Source organism: Cebidichthys violaceus, unplaced genomic scaffold (genome assembly GCF_023349555.1).
Source record: "Cebidichthys violaceus isolate CVI_PGR_0920_01 unplaced genomic scaffold, fCebVio1.0.p SCAF_8, whole genome shotgun sequence".
Classification (NCBI taxonomy): Eukaryota; Metazoa; Chordata; class Actinopteri; order Perciformes; family Stichaeidae; genus Cebidichthys; species Cebidichthys violaceus.
In genome coordinates, this window is record NW_027176964.1 from 1,643,546 (window position 1) to 1,668,029 (window position 24,484).

At 40.9% G+C, this 24,484-nt stretch overlaps 1 protein-coding gene across 3 annotated transcripts in view; it reads right to left on the reverse strand.

Moving 5' to 3' along the window:
- The window catches only part of LOC137866035 (microtubule-associated protein tau-like), a 102,405-nt gene extending 85,299 nt beyond the window's left edge, over nucleotides 1-17,106 (reverse strand). For all 3 annotated transcript variants that reach the window (XM_068701672.1, XM_068701671.1, XM_068701670.1), the window contains exon 1: nucleotides 16,983-17,106. The gene's annotated coding sequence lies outside the window, so the exon portion shown is untranslated. The remainder of the gene's footprint in view (nucleotides 1-16,982) is intronic.
- Between the last annotated feature and the right edge of the window lie 7,378 nt (nucleotides 17,107-24,484).

Below are 24,484 nucleotides of genomic sequence, written 5' to 3' on the forward strand. Positions count from 1 at the left end.
AATTGGCAACCAATTCCTAAACTTTGGTTGTCATCAGTGGCAACTACTTTTTAACATGGAAAAAATAGGGACAGCAAAAGGCCCAATGGTCATCCCAAAATTCCTATTTTTTAAATATTTGTTGCATTTGTGATGTTTAAATATTGCTGTTGCAGAACCAGAACCAGACAATGCGGCACATGCGTTGGTGCGTAAGTACCAGATGCATCAGAAGTAAATTTGTAAAGTCTTGGGAGGCGAAGTATCCCGGCGTCTTTGAACTAGACTGAAAAAAGGATACTGTACAACAACACCTGGATAAGTGACACATCAAGTTCACACGTTAAAGGTGGCACATCCTCCAGAACCACAGGATGGATGAGAACTGGAGCTCACTGACGGGCCGATGAAGTTTTCCATTATTAACCCGATGAAGAACTGCATAGTATCTTAATTACTCAAAATAAAAGGTGGCAAAACTGGCAATCATATGTTTTATATCAACCATGTGTACATAACATACTTGCTACTTTGCTATCAAAACAAAGACGGGACTTTCACCCAGGATACCACTGTTCGTATCCCTTGCGGGACATGACTAACTTTATCTCACTTCCATAAGTTAACTTACATAACGTACCCAACATGCGTCCATAAATTACGTAACAGACGATTATTTGAACCCAAACCATGATCCTTTCCTGAACCTAACCAAGTAGTTTTGTTTCAATCCACAACGTTAACCACGTCTTTGAATCAGGCACACACTGGTACTCTCCAACCTTCATGTTTAGATTAGATATGAGGACGTGTTGAAATGTCCAACTAACGTATGCCAAGTGGCCAGAAGCACAACTCCAAGTGAAAGATCACGGTTATTCACGCCTGCTGGTGAATTCTTTACTAAGACATCAGCCATAACTATTTTATAAGACGATCATATGTTAGTTTTGTGTTTCCATTTTTTTGAATGCCCCCAAGTGGACAAAAGAAAAGTATTAATGCAGCTTTAAAGCTGATATGTCACGAATGCCAAACGCAACGCTGACACAATGTGAATTTTAAACATAAGCATCACAGTGTAACTGGTGTTAAGTAAAACTTTATGTGTGAGAGAGAGCGAGAGAGAGAGAGAGATGATGATGATGATGACGATGATGATGATGATGATGATGACGATGAGGGTTGTTGGGTGCAGACAGCTGTTGCACTCTGAGGGATTAAAAAACTATATCTGCACCCACAATCCCCTGCTCCAGCATCCGCCACCTCTCCCTCGCTGAACACAGCCTTCTGCTACATAATCACCTCATCCTCCCAAACACTGACAGCTCTCACGCAAGCACACACAAACACACACACACACACACACACACACACACACACACACACACACAACGGCCACGGATTGGCAGGACATCAAACACATAACTGTTCCATGAAAATACAAGAGAGATTTTGTGGATGATATTTATGTGCTCATGCGCGTGTGTGTGTGAGAGAACATGAACCGTCACCTAAATTAAGCTCCATCACCCCCCCCCCCCCCCCCCCCCCCCTTGTCACTGGGCTGTACAGATAGCAGGAACCTGTTGTGAATATTTTGTCCACAACAGACTGAATTCTTTCACATTACAGGGAAAATAATGTTACAGATATGAAGTGCGTTCCAGTAAGATCAGCGTTTAGATATAAACGGCTCATTCTAAGTAAGGAACGCAGCGATTCTTAGTTTCAGGTGTTTACACACTAAAGAAAACATACTTAGCACTTATTGTATTCGTATTAGTTTGTTGCTCTTAGATGCTTGTTTAAAAATGGAGATACACTTATGACTTCTGGTGACTAGTAGTTCTCTTGAATACCTATGTTGAATACACATATTGTAAGTCGCTTTGGATAAAAGCGTCTGCTAAATGACTGTAATGTAATGCAATGTAATATGTATTAATATCATATTCCATATATGCCAACAGATCCATTACATCACTGAGGACACACGCTCGAAAAAGTCCTCCAACGGCGTAAACATTTCAACACCGGCTTTTCACATTAATAAGAGTATGCACAGCTGCAGGTAAACGGTAATATTAGTGGAATATTCACTTTCATTAGGCATCAACTTAGCAGGACTATTGTCTTTTTTGGATGTAATTTTGTGCATGTGAACGTAGTTAGTATGAACGTCACCAAAAACTCTGTACTTTAAAGTGTGTATTATCTCCTCTCCTACCTTCTCACTAGATTGTACGGATTTAGATTTAGAGCGTTATCACGTGAAAAGTTCAAAAAGGCCACGTGTTATGCACAGTGTGAAAGATCAGAGTGAGAGCTGGAGCTCTACCTCAGTGGGTAAAGACTATATAGGTTTACCCATTCACCTCTAAAACCAGCTGCACTGCAACTTGAGAGTGAGTGCTGAGCTGCTCCATGTAAACCTGCTGACACTGGACATCAGATGGTATCAGATGAAGCATAATGTGTGAGTGCACTGTAACATATTGGGGATGGGCCATTGGAGGAATACATCGGCTATCGGTAATTAGTGCATCGCCGTTTGGTTGTTTTTGGCCGATTTGTGTCATTATATTTCACCAACGTAATGGTCCGCCTCCAAAGAGAGCGGCAAGTACTGTGAATGTGTTTGACGTTTGACGATCAGCCACAGAGACACAGAGGGCCAATGAGTGGCCTGATTAAGTTAGGAGCTAACCGTGTAGACAGCTCAGATGTGTCTGGGAGTCTATTAGGGAGCTCACAAGCGTCCACTCTGAAAGTTTCGGATGCGTCAGTTGAATAAGTTGAAATCGTGGCTTGAGAACCCTTTTCTCCTTTTCTTGTCTTTTTACAACACAGATACACACTGATGGCAGGGATTCTGTCTGATTAGAGGATGGAAATAGTTTGTATGGATGGTGACATGAGAAAATGATCCTTCTCTGTGACTAAACATGAAGGACAAAGGGGAAAGCAAATGCGCCACCAAGGCTTGCTGCATCTAACGTGTTAACAAAACCCTGTCATGGCTGTCCAGCCAGTCGCCATGGTGACTCAGCTGCTTCTCGCTGTCTCCTTCTTGACGGGCACAAACTCCGACGAACACGCACAGCGTGTCTCTGATGAGCGGCAGTTTAAATTACTGCTGACAACATACTGTGTTGAGTCGACCTATCCACACACACACACACACACACACGCCGTCGGCACATGAGCGAAAGGTGCAGACAGTGGGCTAACTCAACAGACCGAATAACTGTGCAGATCTGTCAAATGTGGCTCTGTGCTGCGTTTGTGTCCTGTGCCGTGTTTTCAAAGTGAGAGGGGATCAAGGGAAGGAGACAAGATGAGAGAAAACTCTTAGTGAAGGAGACCAAACAGTGGAGGTAAAATGAGAACAGTTCAGGGAATGCAGTAAATGATACCGCATCGTTTCACCTCTGCTTCCTCTTATTGTGTTGACATTCAAGCTCCAAATATCTGTGTGATCTTGTATTTTTAATCTTTTATTTCTTTTAGATTGGTAATACATTCATATGTGGTTTTGCTTCTGATGTTGAATAGATAGCTGCAGGAATGAGTCTTAAAACCTGGAAATGAGTTAGTTAGTTATCACAATATGGCATCTCGATAACGATACATATCACGATAAGGCATCTCGATAACAACACATATCACGATGTGGCATCTCGATAACAATACATATCACGATGTGGCATCTCGATAACAATACATATCACAATGTGGCATCTCGATAACAATACATATCACGATGTGGCATCTCGATAACGATATATATCACGATATGGCATCTCGATAACGATCACGATGTGGCATCTCGATAACGATCACGATATGGCATCTCGATAACGATCACGATGTGGCATCTCGATAACAATACATATCACGATATGGCATCTCAATAACGATACATATCACGTTATGGCATCTCGATACTGATATATATCACAATATGGCAAATCGATAATGATATACAGTATGTCACAATATGGCATCTCAATTTAATCACGATATGATTTCATAGAAAGATAGAACAAAAATCATACTGAATTATCGCTCAGCCCAAACGTCTGGTTGCCTTGACTCAAAGTCAGTGGGTTTTTGGTCAGCTTGTCATGAAATGTTTTTCACAAGAACAAAAAATATATACTTTTAGGAAAAGTATCTATTAGTAATGTAACAGACCACTGTTGATCTGTGATCCGTACTGATCCCCCACGGTTCTTCATGCATGTGAACCTCAGATTGATTACACAGTTTAGCGTTGATCATCACAGTGATGAAATACAGTTTTACTGATTTCTGATAATGTTTCATTGTAAACAACCAATCAGTGTTTAAATCAACAGGAGGAGAGCTAGTAACGTTAGCAGCACCGCTAACGGCTAACCAACGGAGTTTCAGTTCAGTTACATTATGATGCGTTCAGGCTCTGCTCAGTGAACATGAGTATTGGGTAACTTAGGTAACGTTATCATGATGTGTTCACATGTGATCTGTAAAATGTAGTGTTGGTGAGAAACCTGAATAAATCTAGTTCTATGAAGGAGATGTTTTCACAACAACATAAATAGTTATTAGAGATTAAATATGACCTGTTTACTCTAGCTATAAGCAGCTTATAATAATACATCATTAAAACCATTAAAAGATTTGTTTTAAAATCAATAAAAATATAATCTTTTATTTCCTTATCAATTTAATTGTTTGTTTTTATGAAGAAAAAAAACACTATAAATTACGATAACAAAGTAAAAGCATAACATTTATCATTTTTAAACAGACTTCAGAGTGGTTGAAATGATTTTTGGGATGGTGGCAAAATAAATAGTCTGGATCCTTGTAGACCAGCTGCTACAATCAAACAATAAAAGGGAAGTTAATGGTTTGCTAACTTTTATAGATGCATGCCACCGATACTAATGGCAGATCATTTATGATCCATATTGGCAGATACATATTCCTTTGTTGTTTGAATTCTAAACGTTATCATTTATAGTGCTTTTTTTCTTCATAAAAACACAGAATTTAAATGATAAGGAAATAAAAGATGTAGTTTTATGGCTTAAAACAAATCTTGTCATTAGTAGTTTTAAAGATTATTAGAGCTAATGTAAACAGCTCATAATCCATCTCTAATATATATTTATGTTGTTGTGAAAACATCTCCTTCATACTACTGGATTTATTCAAATTTCTCACCAAAACTACATTTTACATATAAACACATCATGATAACATTATAAGTTACCTTTACCCAAAACTAATTTTCACTGAACAGAGCCTGAACACACCATAATGTAACTGAATGGATTAGCCGTTAGCGGTGCTGCTAACGTTACTAGCTCTCCTCCTGTTGATTTAAACACTGATTGGTTGTTTACAATGTAACAATGTAAGACTAGAAAAACATAAATGATGTCCTGATGGCATAGTTTACTGAATAACGATAGTCAGTAAAACTTAATTCCACACTGTGATGGTTAACTGTGTCATTAATCTGAGGGCGATCCCCCTCACGGTTACAGTGGTTACGCCACGAACATTTACTCAAGTACCCTACTGTACTTAAAGCACAATTTTGAAGTACTTGTATATTACTTGAGTATTTCTATGTTCTGCTTTTTATATTTCTGCTCCACTACATGTCAGAGGGAAATAATTAAGTGATGAACACTTTAATGCATCAATAACATCCAAAAATATACATTATTCTGAATGGGCCGCTCAGCACGATGAGTACTGTTACTTTTATTATTTGAAGTATATTTTGATGAAGTCTTTTCACCGTCTCTCCCAGCTCCTCACACTGCAACAGTCTCAGAGCAAAAGCACTTGGTGTGGTTTATTTATGCAAAGGAGAGAGTGGGTGGAGAGACAAAGGACACAAGAAAGGATGCAAAAGGAAGCAGATGGAAGCAGCTCAAGGCTGTATGTGTCCTTTGGAAAGGAAACGTAATAAGTCAGTGTCCTTTGCTCAGCGTTTCCTTGGGCAAGACCTACAATTTAAAATGTAGCGGACTTTATTCCGAGGCATGCATCGCTGGTGGTGAGTACAACCTAGTCCTACCGTATCTGGACTTTCTGAATTTGTGGAACTTCAAACTGAGTTGGTTCAACAATTTTCACGTAAATAGTTACTAATAGTAAGCAGACATTTACAATGCCCTCAATCTAGTTTACTTATACTGTATATAACCTACACTATACTACTGCATACTGTGCATATATTGGTACATGTTCCCCAGTGCATGTAACTACATAACAATACCAAATAAAAATATTACAATGAAACTTGTCATTTTTGCCATACAGTGTCCATACAGCAGATTTAGCTGACAGCTCAACATTTCTTTCCCCTCCACTGAGTTGATTAGTTGTATAAATGTTCACGTAATGTGCTTGTATTGTTTTGCCAAACTTTGCAGGAAAGCTATGACTGGAATTTAACAGTGTAGACCAGAGGTCATGAATGGGTCGTGAACTGATAAATTATTGAGAATTATTACATTTTAACTGGTTTAGCGGGTCAAGGAACATGAGGCTACTCAGCCAATCAAATGTGCAGCGCGAACGGAGTCAGCGAGTGAGACGCAAACACAGAGGAGAGACACGAGTGAGAGAAATACTGGCGTGGCGTTTTCTAAAGAGAGAAAAGTAGACAACAACAAAAAATGATATTTTAAAAATAAAGGACTTGTAAATGTTCAAAACATTTCATGTTTTCCAAACCTGGAGCCGTTATTTAAGGCAGCAATGTGGAGCGCCACCACAAGACAAAGCACAAATCTTTTTCCATATCGACTTCTCTTCAACCAAATCCTCCTGTTATGCACAATGAGCATTCTGTACCAGCTCTCAAACAAAAATAACGCTTTCTCTGGAACATGTGCCAAAACTATACATAGTTATAAAGTGACACTAGATTCTGTAGAAACGGATGTCCATGCTACTTCCTCAGGGACTCCATGACTTTAGCTTTATTTTTATTATCGCTGTGTCCGTAAAAACGTTGAGATGAATGTTATATCTCAGTAGAAAATGTCCAGCAGAGCGCCAAAGTTCTGGTTCTCTTTCACTACGTTAGCTTTAAAGCCAGGGGATGCCGGTCAGAGTGTATCCATATTAGTATAAGCTAGTATTTAGCCTAGCTTAGAAAGTAAACAAGACACACATGAATACATCTGTTGCGTTCAGGGGCAGCAGTAAGGAACAGACAGCCGAGTGTCACAGAATTATTACAATCATAACATTGAGAATTGAGTTTGAAATGTCTGATAATTGAGTTTTCTGCATCGAGTCTTAACCTTTAAAAGAAGATGCAATACATCTAAAAAACGATTGTTTCCCCCACCCCTAGTGGCTTGAGGACATTTTTCTCTAATTGGACCTCCTTGAATGTTAATACACCAAAATGTACACAGGAATAGCAACAAGATGGGTCAACCATTTCTCCCTGTCTCACTCCACAGTCACTGTCAAACAAAAGGTGTAAAATGTCCCAAAAATAATCTTTCAAACACAAACGAATAGTAATAAGATAAACTGTGACTTCTACTCTGGACCCAAAGCTTAAGTGGTGAACCCTTGCTGCTGTCCTGTGCACAGCGTCCATGTTTTAATGCAGTGCAGACAGCCGATGGACGGGGGACATTTTGTACTTATCTTCCCCTCACTCTGCCGTCTGAAGTCAGGTCTGATCTGAATCCCAGCGACTGCCATCAGCAGGACGGAGGAGGCCGTCGCTTGTTTCATATCACAAACACTCGCTGATGGAAGCTGGATGGAGGACGGCTCCACTCTACCATGTGATGTCAGGTCTGATCGGATTCTCCGCCCGTTCCCTCAGCAGGAGAGAACGACCTTTGCTGTTTCCTCTGAACTCTCTGTTTGATCGGCTCACTGCATCTCTAGCGTACAGTCAGGGCTACCTTTAAAGATGGTATTGCACTCTTTGTTTGGTATTTATTAATTGAATTGCTTCCAAACAGAACATACTTATCAATAATGAATGCTACAATTTACTTCACTACTTCCAGTCATCCAGGGTTTATAGAAAGCCAAAGTGAAACCAGAAAACTCTGTTCCAGAAGTAAACCTCTTTCAAAGTCACATTAACGTGTAACATTTTTTTGAAAAGGGCTTTGAATCAAACTTGTTCGTAAGTTGTGCGTTGCTTGGTATGTTATGTGTATCTTTATCTCATTTTTATATCTGCCAAATATCTATGTCAGCATCTGCCTCAAAGATTCAAAGATAGACATTCCTTTAGACAGTGATCACACATTTCATCAAAACATTTTTTTTTTACTATTGTTCTTTCCATCATTTAATTTTTCTTATATATTTCTGGTTTAGTGGCCTTCAACGAACACCAGTTCCCACAAATCTAGGACCTTAGTGGGTTAAGTGTCACCAGCTTGACAGATGAGGCCAGTCGTCCCCTACGGTTTATAGAAGAACTGATATCTCAATTCCTGTCCTGATTGAAAGTCAGCGCTCAGCTTTAATCACTGATGTTAAAAACCACAAACCAAGCCAGAAATCTAGGTGTAATTATGGATTCAGACCTCAACCTGAACAGCCATATCAAGACAATCACAAAATCAGCCTACTAACACCTGAAAAACATATCAAGGATTAGAGGACTTGGATCTGGAAAAACGTGTCCATGCATTTATCTTCAGTAGACTGGACTACTGTAACGGTGTGTTCACAGGTCTCTGTAGAAAGTCAGTCAGAAAGCTGCAGCTGATTCAGAACACTGCAGCTCGAGTCCTCACTAAGACCAAGAAAGTGGATCACATCACTCCAGTTCTGAGGTCTTTGCACTGGCTTCCTGTCCAACAAAGACTTGACTTTAAAATGCTGCTGTTGGTTTATAAAGCACTAAATGGTTTAGGGCCAAAATACATCTGTGATCTGCTGCTACCTTATGAACCATCCCGACCCCTTAGGTGGTCTGGGACCGGTCTACTTTCTGTTCCCAGAGTCAGAACTAAACATGGAGAAGCAGCGTTCAGTTCTTCTGCTCCACACATCTGGAACAAAGTCCCAGAAAGCTGCAGGTCTGCTGAGACCCTCAGCTCCTTTAAATCCAGACTGAAGACTTTTCTGTTTGCTGCTGCCTTTAGTTGAACCAGATTCAAGGATATTAATCAATTTCTGCATTTTTCTACTGTATTTATTTCTAACACTGCTTTTTAGTGTTTTAATGACGTTTTTTAGCATTTCATAATTGTTTTTAAATCTCCTTTTCTTTTGCATTATGTTTTGATGCTTTTGATGGTTTTATGTGAAGCACTTTGAATTGCCTCGTTGGAATGTGCTGTACAAATAAACTTGCCTTGCCTATACGGGTTCATTTTCTCTCTGTCATGTCTCATGCAGCAACCTCCAGTTCTGAAAAGTGAAGTCAATGAGGGAAGTACCTTAACCTGCATTCTCTCTAGTATCCATCAGGGGGCGACTCCTCTGGTTGTATAGAAGTCTATGAGAAAATGACTCTACTTCTGTCTTGATTTATTACCTCAGTAAACATTGTAAACATGAGTTTATGGTCTCAAGCTCTAGTTTCAAGTCTTCTTCAATGCAGCATGATGTTCATGTATTAAATTATGGTCCATTTAGAGTCAAATAGACCATAAAGCAGGATGTGATTTAGGCTACTGGCTACTGTGATTGACAGGTTGCTACCACAGTGTTGTCCCGTCTGGGAGTTGTCCTTGTTTTTGTCTTAAAACTTTAACCCTTTTATAGTGTATTTTCAGGTTAATAAAAAAGATAATTGTAACATTTTGGTCGCCTCAAAATGTCTTAGCTCCACCCTCTTGTGTCAAAAACCAAGATGGAAACGGCCAAAATGCCGAACTCGAGGCTTCAAGACGTCAGTCCACAAACCAATGGGTGACTACATCCACTTATTATATACTTTTTAGGGTCGTCCCGCCATTTTAACTGCACAACATTTGGAGAGCATCGATTAAAGGAAAGTGATAGTCACCGAGGCATGCAATTCCAAGGAAGCGGACAACTAGGAACCAGGTCTCAACATGAACCAAATCACGAATCCCATCCCTCATAGAGCTTCTGGTAGCCTGGATGTCATGTCATAGATTTGGTACTTTATAGAAGTCTCTCCATGATTATACGACTATCTTTTAGTTGATTCTTCACACAAAGACAAATATATAAGCTTGGCAACGCAAACATAAAAAAACATATTCAGAACCATTTTCTAACCTATTTTTAGCAAATTAAGGGCCACATAATAAGTAAGTAAACATCAACGGCTCTGGTTCCTAGTGTACTTCAGCGTACTGTGTCTATTTAAAGCCCAAGCCTGGAGCCCGACTGTCCCAGATACAGCTTTGTTGTTTGGATTGAGTCAGTGCACAGGTTCCTGGTAGTGCTCCGCTCTGTCTCCAGAATGATCAGTGTGGTAGTGAGTGAACTTTGTGATTCTTTTTTACCCAGGCAAGATCACCATGGCAACAACAACTGAAGCAGGAGTGTTTGAGTTCAGCTCTTTTGTAAAAAATAAAGTCGCCATTCAACAAGAGCGCTGTCTACAAACGCATTGAGAGAGAACACTACAGACAGAACGTGTCCTTTCTCAGTTAGCAGGACCACGAGTTAGTGCTGGGCGGTTTGACCAAACATTTGTATCACGGTATTTTTTAAGATTCTGGCGGTTTCACGGTATTTTTTTTCTCCCTAAAGTGGCTTACTCTACTGTCAGGAGTACATAGAATATAAAAACATTTTAATGTCATCATGTATAAAGGCTTTGATTACTAGAGGGTTTGCTTGGCTCCACAACATGTTACAATATATGAAGGAATCAGAATGTATGAAGCAGTCGCAGAATGTAAACATTTATATTGTGCAAACTGCAACATAGTAAAAACAGATCTTAAAGTTTTACAATTTTAAGATAGTTGTATAAACACTATAAACTGACCTACACTGTTGTAGAAAAGTGGGCGACTGTACGTAGCTCCGCTTCCAGCTTGCTTCGTGTTGTTCGTATAATGTTGGGATCACAGTTTGGCTGAAGTATTTTCGCCCTGGTAAGACCTTGAATCCAGTGTTTTAATCATTGCTCTGAACCCGTCTTTCTCGACTGTCTGTAGCGGGACCGAAACTTCCAAAGAGCAAATTAAAACCGGATGAACTGGTATACCGCCCAGCACTAGATGGAGTGGACTTCAGGACTTCAGAGTGTTTGAACGCTGCTTTCATTTGTCCTCCAGTGACGATCAACTCTATCAGACACAGTCAACTTTCGGAAGGATTTGCTCCTGTGAATCCCACTGTGGCAATAAAAATGGCTTCTAACAGATAGCTCATAGCTTACATAATCCTCCAAGGTCATCAATAATGAATACAAACTACTACTGCACATTAAGTGAACAGCTCCTTCCTATCTCCAGGCCATGGTCAAGCCCTACACCCCCGCCCGACCACTTCGCTCTGCTGCCTCGGGGCGATTGGTTGCCCCGTTGCTCAGAGGTCCTGGCAGCCGATCGACTCGGTCACGGCTGTTTTCTGTCCTGGCCCCCCAGTGGTGGAATGAACTTCCCACTGACGTCAGGACAGCGGAGTCCCTGCCCATCTTTCGGCGCAGGCTGAAAACCCACCTCTTCAGGAAGTGCTTCCCTGAGCCTTCCACTCAGCGCTTATTGTTTTCATACTAGCTTGTTGCACTTATTGTATTCGTATTACTTATAGCACTAACTGTTTTTCTTGTTTCTGCACTGTACTTTGGCTCTGAGTTATGCTCTGCTTCATGCTCTTAGATGCTCGTTTGGAAAAGGAAATGTACTTGTGACTTCTGGTGACTAGTAGTTCTTTTGATTACCAATGTTGATACACTTATTGTAAGTCACTTTGGATAAAAGCGTCTGCTAAATGACTGTAATGTAATGTAATGTAATGTAATGTAAGTGTACCGAACGTCTTGCAACAGACTGCACCCATGTTCTCGTCAGCACAGCATGAGGCCAGCATCACAATGTTCATAGACTCAAAGGGAAAACGACAATATTGCATCAATGAAAAGTTGTGTCTTCATCACGAGGCAGGGGGGAGACTGACACTAGTATTGTCTCACATTCTCATTTCCAAAGCATCTAGGTCTAGAGATAATATCTATCAACATTAGTAGTAGAAACGATAATGGGCCCAGTAGTAGACCAATAACTGGATGTTTGAGCTAAAAGACATTGTACTCCATGTCTGTGTAACACTTGATAAACATCTGTTGTGTAAGATACCAAGAATGCATACACATATGGCTAATTTATTGCAGCTTTAAAGCTGCATTAAATGATTTTTTTAGCCACTTGAGGGCATCAGAATAAACTGAAAGCACAACATCTGACATACTATCACCGTACAAAGTTATTAAAGTCCCAGTGACACAGAAGTCAGAGTGTCTTTCTCTTGCAACCTCTTTCTTTTACAGTGAGGTCAGGTCAGTGACGGTTGCTCTCCGGCACTCGCCAGGCGCATTGCCTGTGACCGGCTCTAGGGTCGGCTTGGAAAGGCCCCCTTCACCGCCCCCCTCGCTCTGACATCGTAGCTTCCCAGGGCCGTGGACCTGCTGTGCCCTCTCTGGGGGCCTCCTGCTCCCAACTCGACTGTCAAGTGGGGCGGACTGACCAGTGCCTGGTATGGGGCGATGCCAGCGACCCACTCGACCCGTCTAGAAAAACGACCCCAGTTTGTTAACCATGCTTTGTGGGTGTGACTATTTTGTTGTGTCGTCACCATTCATTTCAAAACAACCAACACGTTTATGAAAGTTCTTCATAGACCTAGCCTCTTAATTTTGCTTTAGACGGGACATGAACGCCGGGTGACTGGCCTGGTGAGTGGACTGAATATGCTGAGCATACCTGGTTGGATGGACCGCTAGCCTGACTTCCTGCCTGCTTGGCTGGTAATCTGGGAGGGATTGCATGTAATCCCACCGATCTCTAAAGTGGAAATCATGGCATCATCATTACAACAGCTATGCATTAGAACATCTCTGATAATCCGTCCTGCTTCCTGCTTGTAGTCTCAGGCAAACATCAGCCTGGTTCTCTATACGATACTCAGAGCATTGATACAGCAGCAAACAACGATTTGCTATGTAAAGATGTAGTGGAGTAATGTCTACCTTAGGGCTGGAAATCAAATAGCACAATATATTTCAGCAAATACCTCAATACCAATATTGCAATGTCTAATGTCTAAAATCTAAGACAACATCGATATAACATTGATATATTGCCGAGCCCCATCTACCTGAGCTCTGCACTGCGATGATTACCGATGATCGTTATCTGTCAATATTCAGTCAAATTGTGATCAGGACGACAGCGTTCATGCTTTTCTCGTCTCTGATAATGTTACATTGTAAACAACCAATCGGTGTCGAAACCAACAGGAGGAGAGCTAGTAACGTTAGCAGCACCGCTATTGAAGGTTCACTTCAGTTACATTATGATGCGTTCAGGCTCTGTTCAGTGAAAATGAGGATACAATATTTCTTGTATTATTATCTTATCAATTGAATTGTTTGTTTTTATGACGCCAAAAAAAACACTATAAATTACTATAACAAAGTAAACGCATAACATTTAGAATGTATTTCTATGGTTATTTCATGGTTTACTGGCTTCAGAGTCGTTGAAATGACTTTTGGGACGGTGGCAAAATAAATAGTCTGGAGCCTTGTAGACCAGCTGCTATAACCAAACAATAAAAGGATCTGTATCTGACAATATGGATCATCAATAATTGGCAATTAGTATCAGCGGCAACAAAATGTGATCATGGATCTCTAAAAGTTAGATTTGCTCCCTTTTTTCTTTTGTGCTGATCTGATCTGTGATCCGATCCGAACCGTGATCTTTATGATCCGTTGCACCACAATTCACAAGCATAGCCCAATACTGGGTGTCATCGCACGGTTACCATTATTATAGCATTTCTTTTTATTCCTTCTTACTCATTCTAATAGTATTGTAAAAAATGGTCTCCTCTTGCATCTTGCTATGTTGATGATAAAGGAAGGGAATTATTTTTCTTCTTCTGCATGCATGTAAGTCCCTCTGCATATCTGTACCTGCCACTGCAGATGAATTTATGGAAATTCTTTGTTCCCAAGTTCATTTATTACCACATCATTTTGCTGATAATACATCTCCCTCCCTCTTTCTTCTTCCGGCCACTGTGTGTCATTTTTATTCTTGGCTGTGTGTGTTTCTGACAAACCTGTCTATCACAAACTGTCAGAAAGATATCGCCCATAAAACGCATCGTGTATGAGAGGGATAATCATAAAATCTGAGCGAGGAAGGGGGAAAACTCCCAAAGTTGAATGTTCGTGTGTTTGTTGGAAATTATAAGCAACTATAATCTAGACTAAAAGATACAATTATTTCCCCACACAACAAAGCACTGGGACCGACAGGCCTTTCTCAAAGCAGACATTTTGACTTGTCACAGTAGGCAGAGCACAGGTGTTACTAATTACACTAACGAAGGCTCCGTTTCATTAAAGAGTCACAGTCACAGTGACAGTGAGCCAGCATGCACGTTACCAAGGAAGCTGAAATCCTAGCAGCTGATTGGAATTCAGCCGTCATTCTAGTGCTGAGCGGTATACCAGTTAATCGGGTATACCGGTTTTAATTTCCCGTATGATATGTATTTTTCATACGTAGTCATACCGGTGCATAGCATAGCATAGCCGAAACAACTTCTGTCACTCTTTTACAGGCAGCAAAATATATTGTTCGCCGTGAAAGGCGCTACGGTCGGAGCTAACGCTAGTTGTGTATTGAGAGGGACCCCTAAGTTATGGTTATAACTTTATAACACAACAATTAACAACCCACAACTAACTCTCTTTAACAGGGCAACACCACGACACAACAGTTTGTGACACACAAACAATTTGTAACACTAATAATTGTACATTTCTAAAAGTACACCGCCAAACGGTATGCTGGGTAGAGCTCGCTAGCTAGCCCGTTAGCTAGTCTGTTAACAGCTAGGAGAGGCTCCGTTGCTACAGTAACGTTACATTAAAGAACAGAAAAGAGTGATGCAGGATGAACAAAGAGAGACCGGAGATGCACCAATAGAGTCTGTGCCCAAGAGAGGAGCTGTGTCTGCTGTTTAGAAGTTTTGGTCCCGCTACAGACAGTCGAGAAAGACGGGTTCAGAGCAATGATTAAAACACTGGATTCAAGGTCTTACCAGTGCGAAAATACTTCAGCCAAACTGTGATCCCAACATTATACGAACAACACGAAGCAAGCTGGAAGCGGAGCTACGTACAGTCGCCCACTTTTCTACAATGGTGTAGGTCAGTTTATAGTGTTTATACAACTATCTTAAAATTGTAAAACTTTAAGATCTGTTTTTACTACGTTGCAGTTTGCACAATAAAAAATGTTTACATTCTGCAACTGCTTCATACATTCTGATTCCTTCATATATTGTAACATTTTGTGGAGCCAAGCAAACCCTCTAGTAATCAAAGCCTTTATACATGATGACATTAAAATGTTTTTATATGCTATGTACTCCTGACAGTAGAGTAAGCCACTATAAACCTATATAAAAACACAGTCAAATATTAAATATAATAAATTGTCCATTGTAAAAAACAATCTTCAAGATTAGCAGGAATAACAATCCAAGTGCTTTTTAAAGCCTCAACATAAACAAGAATTAAAATACCAGTTTGTATAAAAACATAGAACTGAATTGAATAGATCGGCCTATTGTGAACGATACCCGATCCAGCTATTTGAGTCAGTATCAGCCCCGGTATCGGTATCGGTGCATCCCTATTCATAGAGTCTTGCAACAAGCAGCCACAGAGCAGACACTGCGATGTCTACTCAAACTCTAGCGCCACTTCTACTGTGAGGGGAGAATTAAGACGTCCCCACACCAACAGCAGAACCCGGGGCGCGTCTGTGCATGTGGCAGCCCATCTATTAATGAGTTTACAGTGCATTCGTCATCCTCAAAACACCGCGCACTGAATTTCACATGTGAAACCGACTAAAAAAAACGAAAAAAGAAGCAGTCAGAGAGAGAAAGACATGAGCATTGTTAGAACAATGTGTGCTAATCCACACTGAGACAGAGGATGCAGTGTGTGTGTGTGTGTGTGTGTGTGTGTGTGTGGGGGGGGGGGGGGGGGGTGTATTATTGTACAATGGCAGGCTTACTCCCTATAGAACATCGCAGACTCTTCCATAAACTGGTGCAAGGCTGTGTAACATCAGGAGAAAAAAAAGGCCTTTATATAACAAGAAGGCCCTGACTACTCTGGAGCGGCACCTGCTGCCTGTGAGAAAAGAGAAAACTGCCCTCCTGTAGTAAATGTTATAGAGCACAAATAGCACCAGAAAGCATCGTCTATAGGGGAATGTAGTCCCATATAGAACTATTAAGGTTAAAGAGGCAAAGTCTGAAATAGCATTAGAAGCAATGAGGCTACTCTGCACTCATTAATGAAACCCGGGGAGTATGAGCTCGCGTAGGGATATCACAGGAGCATCTTTGGATTACTATGGCCTGGTGGTTTTTCAGCAGGAGGGGTGTACCATCCCGACTGCGGCACCACCATAACAAAGAGACCCGAACCCACGGAGCTCCGTGTGAGAGACAGAGGTCCCCCCCTCACACGCCCACTATCCTCCACCGTTGCGACGGGAAACAACGTACACCACAACGTCAAATTGTCCCGTCCGCCATAAAATATAAGCTAAATATAGGCCCATATCCATGCCGCAGCAGCGCGAGACCTAAATAACATGGTGAATATGACATGAATTCCATCGTTCAGTCAGTAACGCGCGAGAGGATGGCGCAGCGCGAGGACACAGTAGGGCAGGCTAAACGACGAAAACCGAGCAATGACACGTCATAAATCCCATTTAAATGTTAAAATAAGCCACTTTACTCACCGTTTCGATGTGTCCCGTTTCTGTCACAGAGCGCGTTCGTATCTGTGTGTGTGTGCGTGTGTGAGACAGTCGGCGCGCGTGAAGGTGAAAATCTCTCCACCTTTCGCTGCTTGCAGAGCAGACTGGTGCCAGCACTCAGATGCAAGCCCCGCCCTCTTCCCAGCCGGTTCAGCCAATCAGTAGCCCGGAGCAAACGAAAAAAAAGAAACCTTTCGATGTGAATCTGCAGGCATCGGGGATGCTGCTGCCTTCACGAGCCGCCGTATATATGAAGCTGTGAATGGATTTGGTCATGGATTTGTAAGAAATAAATGCACACAGTTCAGTTCACAATAGTGAATCCAAGGAAAGACATGTTACTTCCAAAATGGATTCTCAATGTTCAAAGTGCTAAACAGACAAATACATAAAAAAGTGAAAAAAGCTGTAATTTTGTAAACACAAATGTAGTACCCTAGTACAAATAACTACTTAACTAGAAAGGTGCACTCAGTAGAATGCAGATCTCTGCCAGGTGTGTCTGCAACGACCACTGCTGTATTGTGTGATTGAAAGAGTACAACCTACATTTGGCTAACCGCCCTGTCTAGACACCAATGTTGCTGTAAGGCATTGTAAAACACTCTTCATTCAAACTCAAAAGCAGGCGGCTATGCAATCATCTCGAAGTCATACAACACTTCATACAATCTTGCCAAACAGCAGTCAGTGGTAGTTCTGTGAGCTGTTAGCAGACACACTGTAAAAAATACTAAAAGTCACTTGCACCATAGATAAACTATTACCTGACTAAATGTCTTTAGTTTGGCAAGTTAGTATTTCAAACTTAATCTTTAATTTGTATCTTTAATCGTCACATAGGCCTACATTACATACATGACATTTGAATTTAACTTATCCTGAGCATTTTTGGAGCATTATTTATTGAAACCTGTGACATATTAGGGCACCAGTAAAAAATAAATAAATAAAATACAACAGAGGCACCTGACATCAATACTCTGGCCCTGGTGTGTGTGGCAGGCTGAGTATAAAGCATGTTTATCTGTAAGCACAAGTGGAATAAGTATTTTATTATGTTGGTTCAAGTTGCCCACTTCGATATTATATACTAAAACTAAAAACTAGTGTTCTTAGTGGACTTATAGTGATAGATCAGATCAGATTTAACTTATCTTGTCATTGCACCCAGCAAGAATCAATGCAATGAAAATGAAAGCATCTTACTATAAGATTCACAGTTACAAGGTGCAGTAGATTGCCTATACATAAAGATGAATAAATGCACAATAAATCAATAGGGGAGTAATGTAAGAAGGGACCTAAATAAAGAATGAACCGATATGCAAATTGAACAGAGTGAATGCAGCTGTGCCATTAATATCACAGTATGTACAGTATGGACAGAACCAGTACAGGAGAATGAATGCTATGTACAATACAAACAACAAGCAGGTATACAAATATGGTCATTGTAAAAGAAGCCATTGTCTACAAATGTCTACATATAGATAATTGAGACTAAAAGGTGCAATGTGTAAGATCAGGCCAGAATTTTAGATTACGAAATTCATTAAATAAACTATCATTATTAACAGAATATCAAGAGGCTACAGTGTTGACATCATGTCAAAGACTTCTGTGTATTGTGCTGCAGAGACATCTACTGAAATGAGCATGCTAACCAGCTAGCCCCGGCCCGTCCTGTCTTGTAATACCACTTGTACCTGTAGAGGCGAAAGTGAGTCACTGAAGCATCCAGTCTGTCCTCTGTCCAACATGAGAGGACAAAGCCTTAGAGCCACCCAGGGGGCTCTTCAATCACATTGAATGTACAGTTTAGATAGTTTTTAATTGGATTAAATCCAAAAGTGGCAGAAATGAGAAAACAGCCGGGAGGATGGCGGGAGGCAACTCTGGGAGACCGATCTTAAGTCAGTGGCTAGCAACTAATATTTAGCGAGTACAAACCCCAGTGCCGGGGGTCTGATCCTGCAGGACACCCCGACGCCCCACCGGTTAGCTACATAGCTGCTACCTGACGGTCCGTCCCCTGTCGCCACACTCTTCTCCTTCCTGGTGGAAGGGAGGACAAAACAAAAACAGGGGTTGTTTTTTTCTGTTTCTGCCACTTTGGAATTTATCCAGTGAACAAACTCTCAAAACCTACATGGATCATACAGTCCCCAGATAGTGTCACAGTAAGCCTGTCTAATGTCAACTATAGGCCTACGCCTATGAGACAACAGTAGTATTTTGAAAGGCTTTCAGTTTTGGTCGAATTTTGCATATTCTAGCCGCTAACTGAAGGTATTTGTTTGGAGCATGTGAATCATTACACGTTGCATCTTTAAGTAGCAGTGCTAGCGTAAAAGTAGTACGAAAAGCCGGATGAAGTGAAACAAGTTTGAGTGGTGCTGTTGCCAGTATTGTGCATTATGTTGGCAGTATGTACACTGCATAAGAAATCATTTTGTGGCGATATAATAGAAAATGATACCAACATCAGCACCAATATGTCATTCACACTGAACCCTGAGACTCAGGGTTCTACTTTCACAAATAGCAAGCTATAAAAGATGTGTTACCTCGCTCTGAGCTGTTGTTGATGCAATAACAATAGCACACACTTAAAAATCATCAGCAGCCGACTCATATTGGAAGTTATCTTGATGTTCTTTTCCCCAGGGAAATTGTTCTTTACCCTCAAAAACATAACTGGAATAAATACATTTTGCAAATGGAATGAAAGACGTTGTTTTTGACGCATGTTGACTGAATAGTACATTGAACCAAGTGGCTCGGTCTGCTTGCAGTCTTCTGTGATCATATAATGAATGTATATGTGGGTGGGGAACACACATTCAAACCCAAAAAATATTATTGTGTAGGTATATCATGAGTCTGTTATCATGATATATAGTCTATATCACATCTATAGCTTATTTGAAATGCCCATCCATAAATGGGCCTTCAAAATAATAACACAAACTGACATGATTATTGATCTTTTTTAAAATCAGAACTCATAGTTTTGAACGACTGAACCTCTTCCAGTGATCATTTTGTAGCTTCGTAGCGTATTCACGGGACAAAGTGACCGCCGGTGCAGCTGGTTGGTTGGCTGACTGTCGGGCTGTATCAGAATTGCAGGCTGATGGAGCTAGCTAGCCAGATGACTGACTGGCTGTGGGGAAGGCAGAGGTTTCTATAGGATTATCTGGGATTAGGGCTCCCATTTGATTTGGTGGGTTTGTTTGTAATCCCTCCAACATCACATACTGTCTACAGTACACAAGCACAGCATCAACAAACGCAGAACATTCATCCTCTCCATGCAACAGCTGATAGTATTTTATTATTTTTTTATCATGAAAATCAGTAATCAGTAATGATTAACTCCAATCTCATGTGATCGGTGGTGATTTCAACATTCACCTCAACAACTGTTCTGATCCTCTTAGCCAGGACTTCTCAGCACCTATGCCTCTGGTCTGTAATCTGTCCATCACGGTGTACCAACGTGTCTCAACCTTTTCTGAACATAACTGATTAGTGGAATGAGGGGCAGGTGGCAGCAAGCCACGACTTGCTTTGTACTCTCTCCATGCGAGTACCCATGCAGTAGTTTAATATCCGATTCTGAAAAGCAGGTTGTAAGATACAGTAGCTATACCACCACTATACAAGTCATATGGATGATCAACATCAACTGCAATCCGTGGTGTAATTCAGGTGACCATATTTCTGAAGCCTTGAAGGCCTTTACACACAAATAAACGACACAAAAGTGATAAATACTCGCCTGCAAATATTTGGCATCAAAACTGTTCATACCAACAGAGATATACATTTGCGACAGCTGCAACACTTGTTCAATAAAAGGTTCTAATTGAGTCAGGAGGTTCCTGTTGACGCAGAGCACCGTCTGACTCTGAATGAGGTCAATTGTTTTTTTGCCTAAAGGTACTGTAAGCTATTTTATTTAGTTTTCTTTTAGCAAAATGCTCTGAGTTCCCTCTGGTAAACAGTTACGCAGTGTAAATGTCCAGGGCTTTTATTGTGAAAGGTTAGAACAGAAGAAGTGGACCTGGTCTGTGCTGCCTTTGTCTTCTTGACTTTTTGGTTCAGACTACAGAGCCGCCGTCTTGTTGTACACTAGAGCGTATGTTTCGAATATTTCCGTTCTGCACAGTGTGACTGAAGCTCCAAAAATCGACTTTGTTCTGTAAAAAAAATCGACATTGCTTCTTCGCAGCGTAAACTTCACATTTTTGTGTGAAAGTCCTCATGACAATTACATAAAAACAAATTGACATGAAATTGATGTGCAAATTAATAAAAATGTAAAGCCACAAGCGTTGACATTGACACATGAATTGATTGACACACAGACAAATCAGTGCTGATTTCAGACACGTGGTGCATTGTTTATGTTTTTATATCCGGGTTAGGTAATAGTGTGAGTGGAACACAACAAGACTCACAATGTAAGCACTCAAAACAAGTATAGTATGTTATTGTTATTTTAATTGATGTGAAAATAGGGACAATTTGTTGAAAACTGGAACATTTTAGAGTGTTTTACAGATATTTGTCGGGACTTAGGACACTCGGCTTGAACCAGGACAATCCTAGACAAACCAGGACGTATGTTCACCCTAAGCTAGCTGTGGTTTCAGCAGCTAGCGGAACTTCTTTTGCTGAAAACAGCTGCTGCTGGAAAGAAGGCTGAGATGAGAGCCGTGAGAGTGAAGCAGGACAGAGACGTTGTGAGACTTCGACGAGCTGAAAGAGGCTCAGAGGCACCGCAGAGCCAAGGGGACCTGAACACTTGGTGATAATTCTTCATGTGTCGACCCCCTTTGCATCAGTCATCTCATCCGTTGTTCATATGAAGGCTGATTTGTGCAGCTTTCATATCGTAAAGTGGTAAAGAGGAGCGTGGAATAGCTCATTTTCAATTCTGGTGTTCAAGATATCTACGAACATTTCTTGTAATGTAGTATTGATTGGCTTCTCTTCATTCATTGACTGCGTCTCCGCCTGTCCTCTCCTCCATTTATCCTCCTGTCCACCCTCCTTCGGTTCTCTCCCTCCTTCTCTCCTGGTTTGACAGTGTTATGTAATATCCTGCCTGCATCATCTCCCCTCTCTCTCTCTCTCTCTCTCTCTCTCTCTCTCTCTCTCTCTGTCAACAGCATCTTTGTTCCTGTCTCACCCAAACTCAGTCCGTCACAGCATCCATCCTCTCTCTCGCTCCTCTTTCCCCCTATCATTCCTCCTATCACTCTTTTACCTTTCCTCCTATCACTGTACTCCTTTCCAGGGATCCTCCCTGTCCTTTTCTGTAAAAAGTGAAAGTAATGGTAGATCATTTTAACAAAGTTAGGCCTGCTCCTTATTTCATCATCAACATCATCTCCTAGCATAATACACTCAAATTTGTAACTGTTGGCAGTCGAGTTGCATTGTGGGTAATGTAGGCACCAGGTTTAGGCAAGGAAGAAGGGTGATAAAATAGCGTTGTTTGGCTGTTCTGAAAGTGATCCTGTTCGATGTCGACCTGTCACTTGAAGTGCTGCTTGCAGCTTTGTGGAAGTGAAGAAGAGTTCAGTTGTAACCTCAGTATATCCAACACATCCTTGGCTCCCCATCCATACAACCGCCAAGTGTGGAATAGATCGGATAATATTGACTAAAAGATCTCCAGAGTTATTTCAATTCATCCTGAGCAAAACATGAATGTTTGTACCAAAATTCATGACAATCCAATAAATGTCTGAAGGAGTCGCAAGGATTAATTCTCTTAATCCATTATTGACTGTGTGTAATTTCACGGCAATTCATCATGTTGAAGATATTTCAAGGTGATGGACAAATAGACAGACATTGCCATACACATAGCTTTGTTATGTGCAACGTTGTTGCGGTGCGTTGTTGCAGTACGTTGTTGTGGTGCGTTGTTGCAGTACGTTGTTGCGGTGCTTTGCTGCAGTACGTTGTTGCGGTGCTTTGTTGCAGTACGTTGTTGCGGTGCTTTGTTGCAGTACGTTGTTGCGGTGCGTTGTTGCAGTACGTTGTTGCGGTGCTTTGTTGCGGTACGTTGTTGCGATGCGTTGTTGCGGTGCTTTGTTGCGGTACGTTGTTGCGGTGCTTTGTTGCAGTACGTTGTTGCGATGCGTTGTTGCGGTGCTTTGTTGCGGTACGTTGTTGCGGTGCTTTGTTGCAGAACGTTGTTGCGGTGCTTTGTTGCGGTGCGTTGACAGTGGCATGTGTTTTTTTAAATGAAAGGTGAAAGTTATCCTTATAAAACTACACGTAAACTATATATAGGGTCTTTCAGTAGTTCATGCTACACCATTGATGATTGCATTTACAAATGTTGGCATGAACTTAGATTAAGATAGTAAAAGCAGTTATTGTTACAAAAATATATCTGACCAAGACTTTACTGCAGTTACAGCAGCAGTGTTTAGTGACTAGCCTTTTATATGCTACATTTACAGTATCCAACCTGTATGTTTCAATGACTTTTAAATTCATATCAATATTAGCCATGGTGCATTGCAGAACTAAGTAGTGGTGTCACAGATTTTAAAAAAACTATGCACAAATGCAAATGCTAGTGGCAATATCACTTCCCTCACAAAATCATAGCTCATCTGTAGCCCAGACTCTTGTTGTGTAAATATCAGTGGTGGGCCATCAGGGCCAGCTAAGCCTTCTCTGCTGGCCTAAACAGAATCACAAAGTTATAGCTATTATATAATTTAATAATTTTTCATAAATACACTACATGTATTATATTTGTTTCCCATTAGCTTATTTTATCATTGCACAGCTACTGTCATCCTCAGTTGCTCTGCTTCCAGCCTGCAGCTCTGCTTCCAGTGCAACTTGTTGTCTTTAAGTGAACAGCAGCTTTGGTAAGTGAACTGCTTTTGTGTTTTTACATCTGCAGTAGCGTTACTACTGTGTTCATTTGTCTATGGTGTCGTTTTTTTATGATATGGTTAATATTGTTGCCTCTGATGTGATTAATATCTGAATGGCTCGTGCTCTTCAGTGTGTGGATGAATACGTGTTTTAGCGCTGCAGAGTTGCTGGATTGATTTGTTGCTTTGTTGTCATATAAATATATGTGACTGGTTCTTGTGAGTTTGTTCTTGTCATTGTGTTAATTATGTTGATTTTGACTATATGCATTGTCCGTTAATGACGCAGCATCCCCTCATGCGCGGGGTTAGGGTCGGACATTTGATTCTCTTTTAAGTTTTTCTTTTTCTTTTACAAAGCAGGAATTATGGTCTGGAGAAATGGGGATTGTGTGGCGATTGCTTTAGCCCTGTTTGAATCAGTAGGGAACAGCTAAACACTGCGAGGAGAGTTTGTAGCGTGTTGGTTTCCCTGCTAAGCTAGTTTGAGAATGTTTTAATTACATTAGACAATGTAATTAAAGTTTGACAATTGTACACTGACACAAAACTCAATCTTCTTAG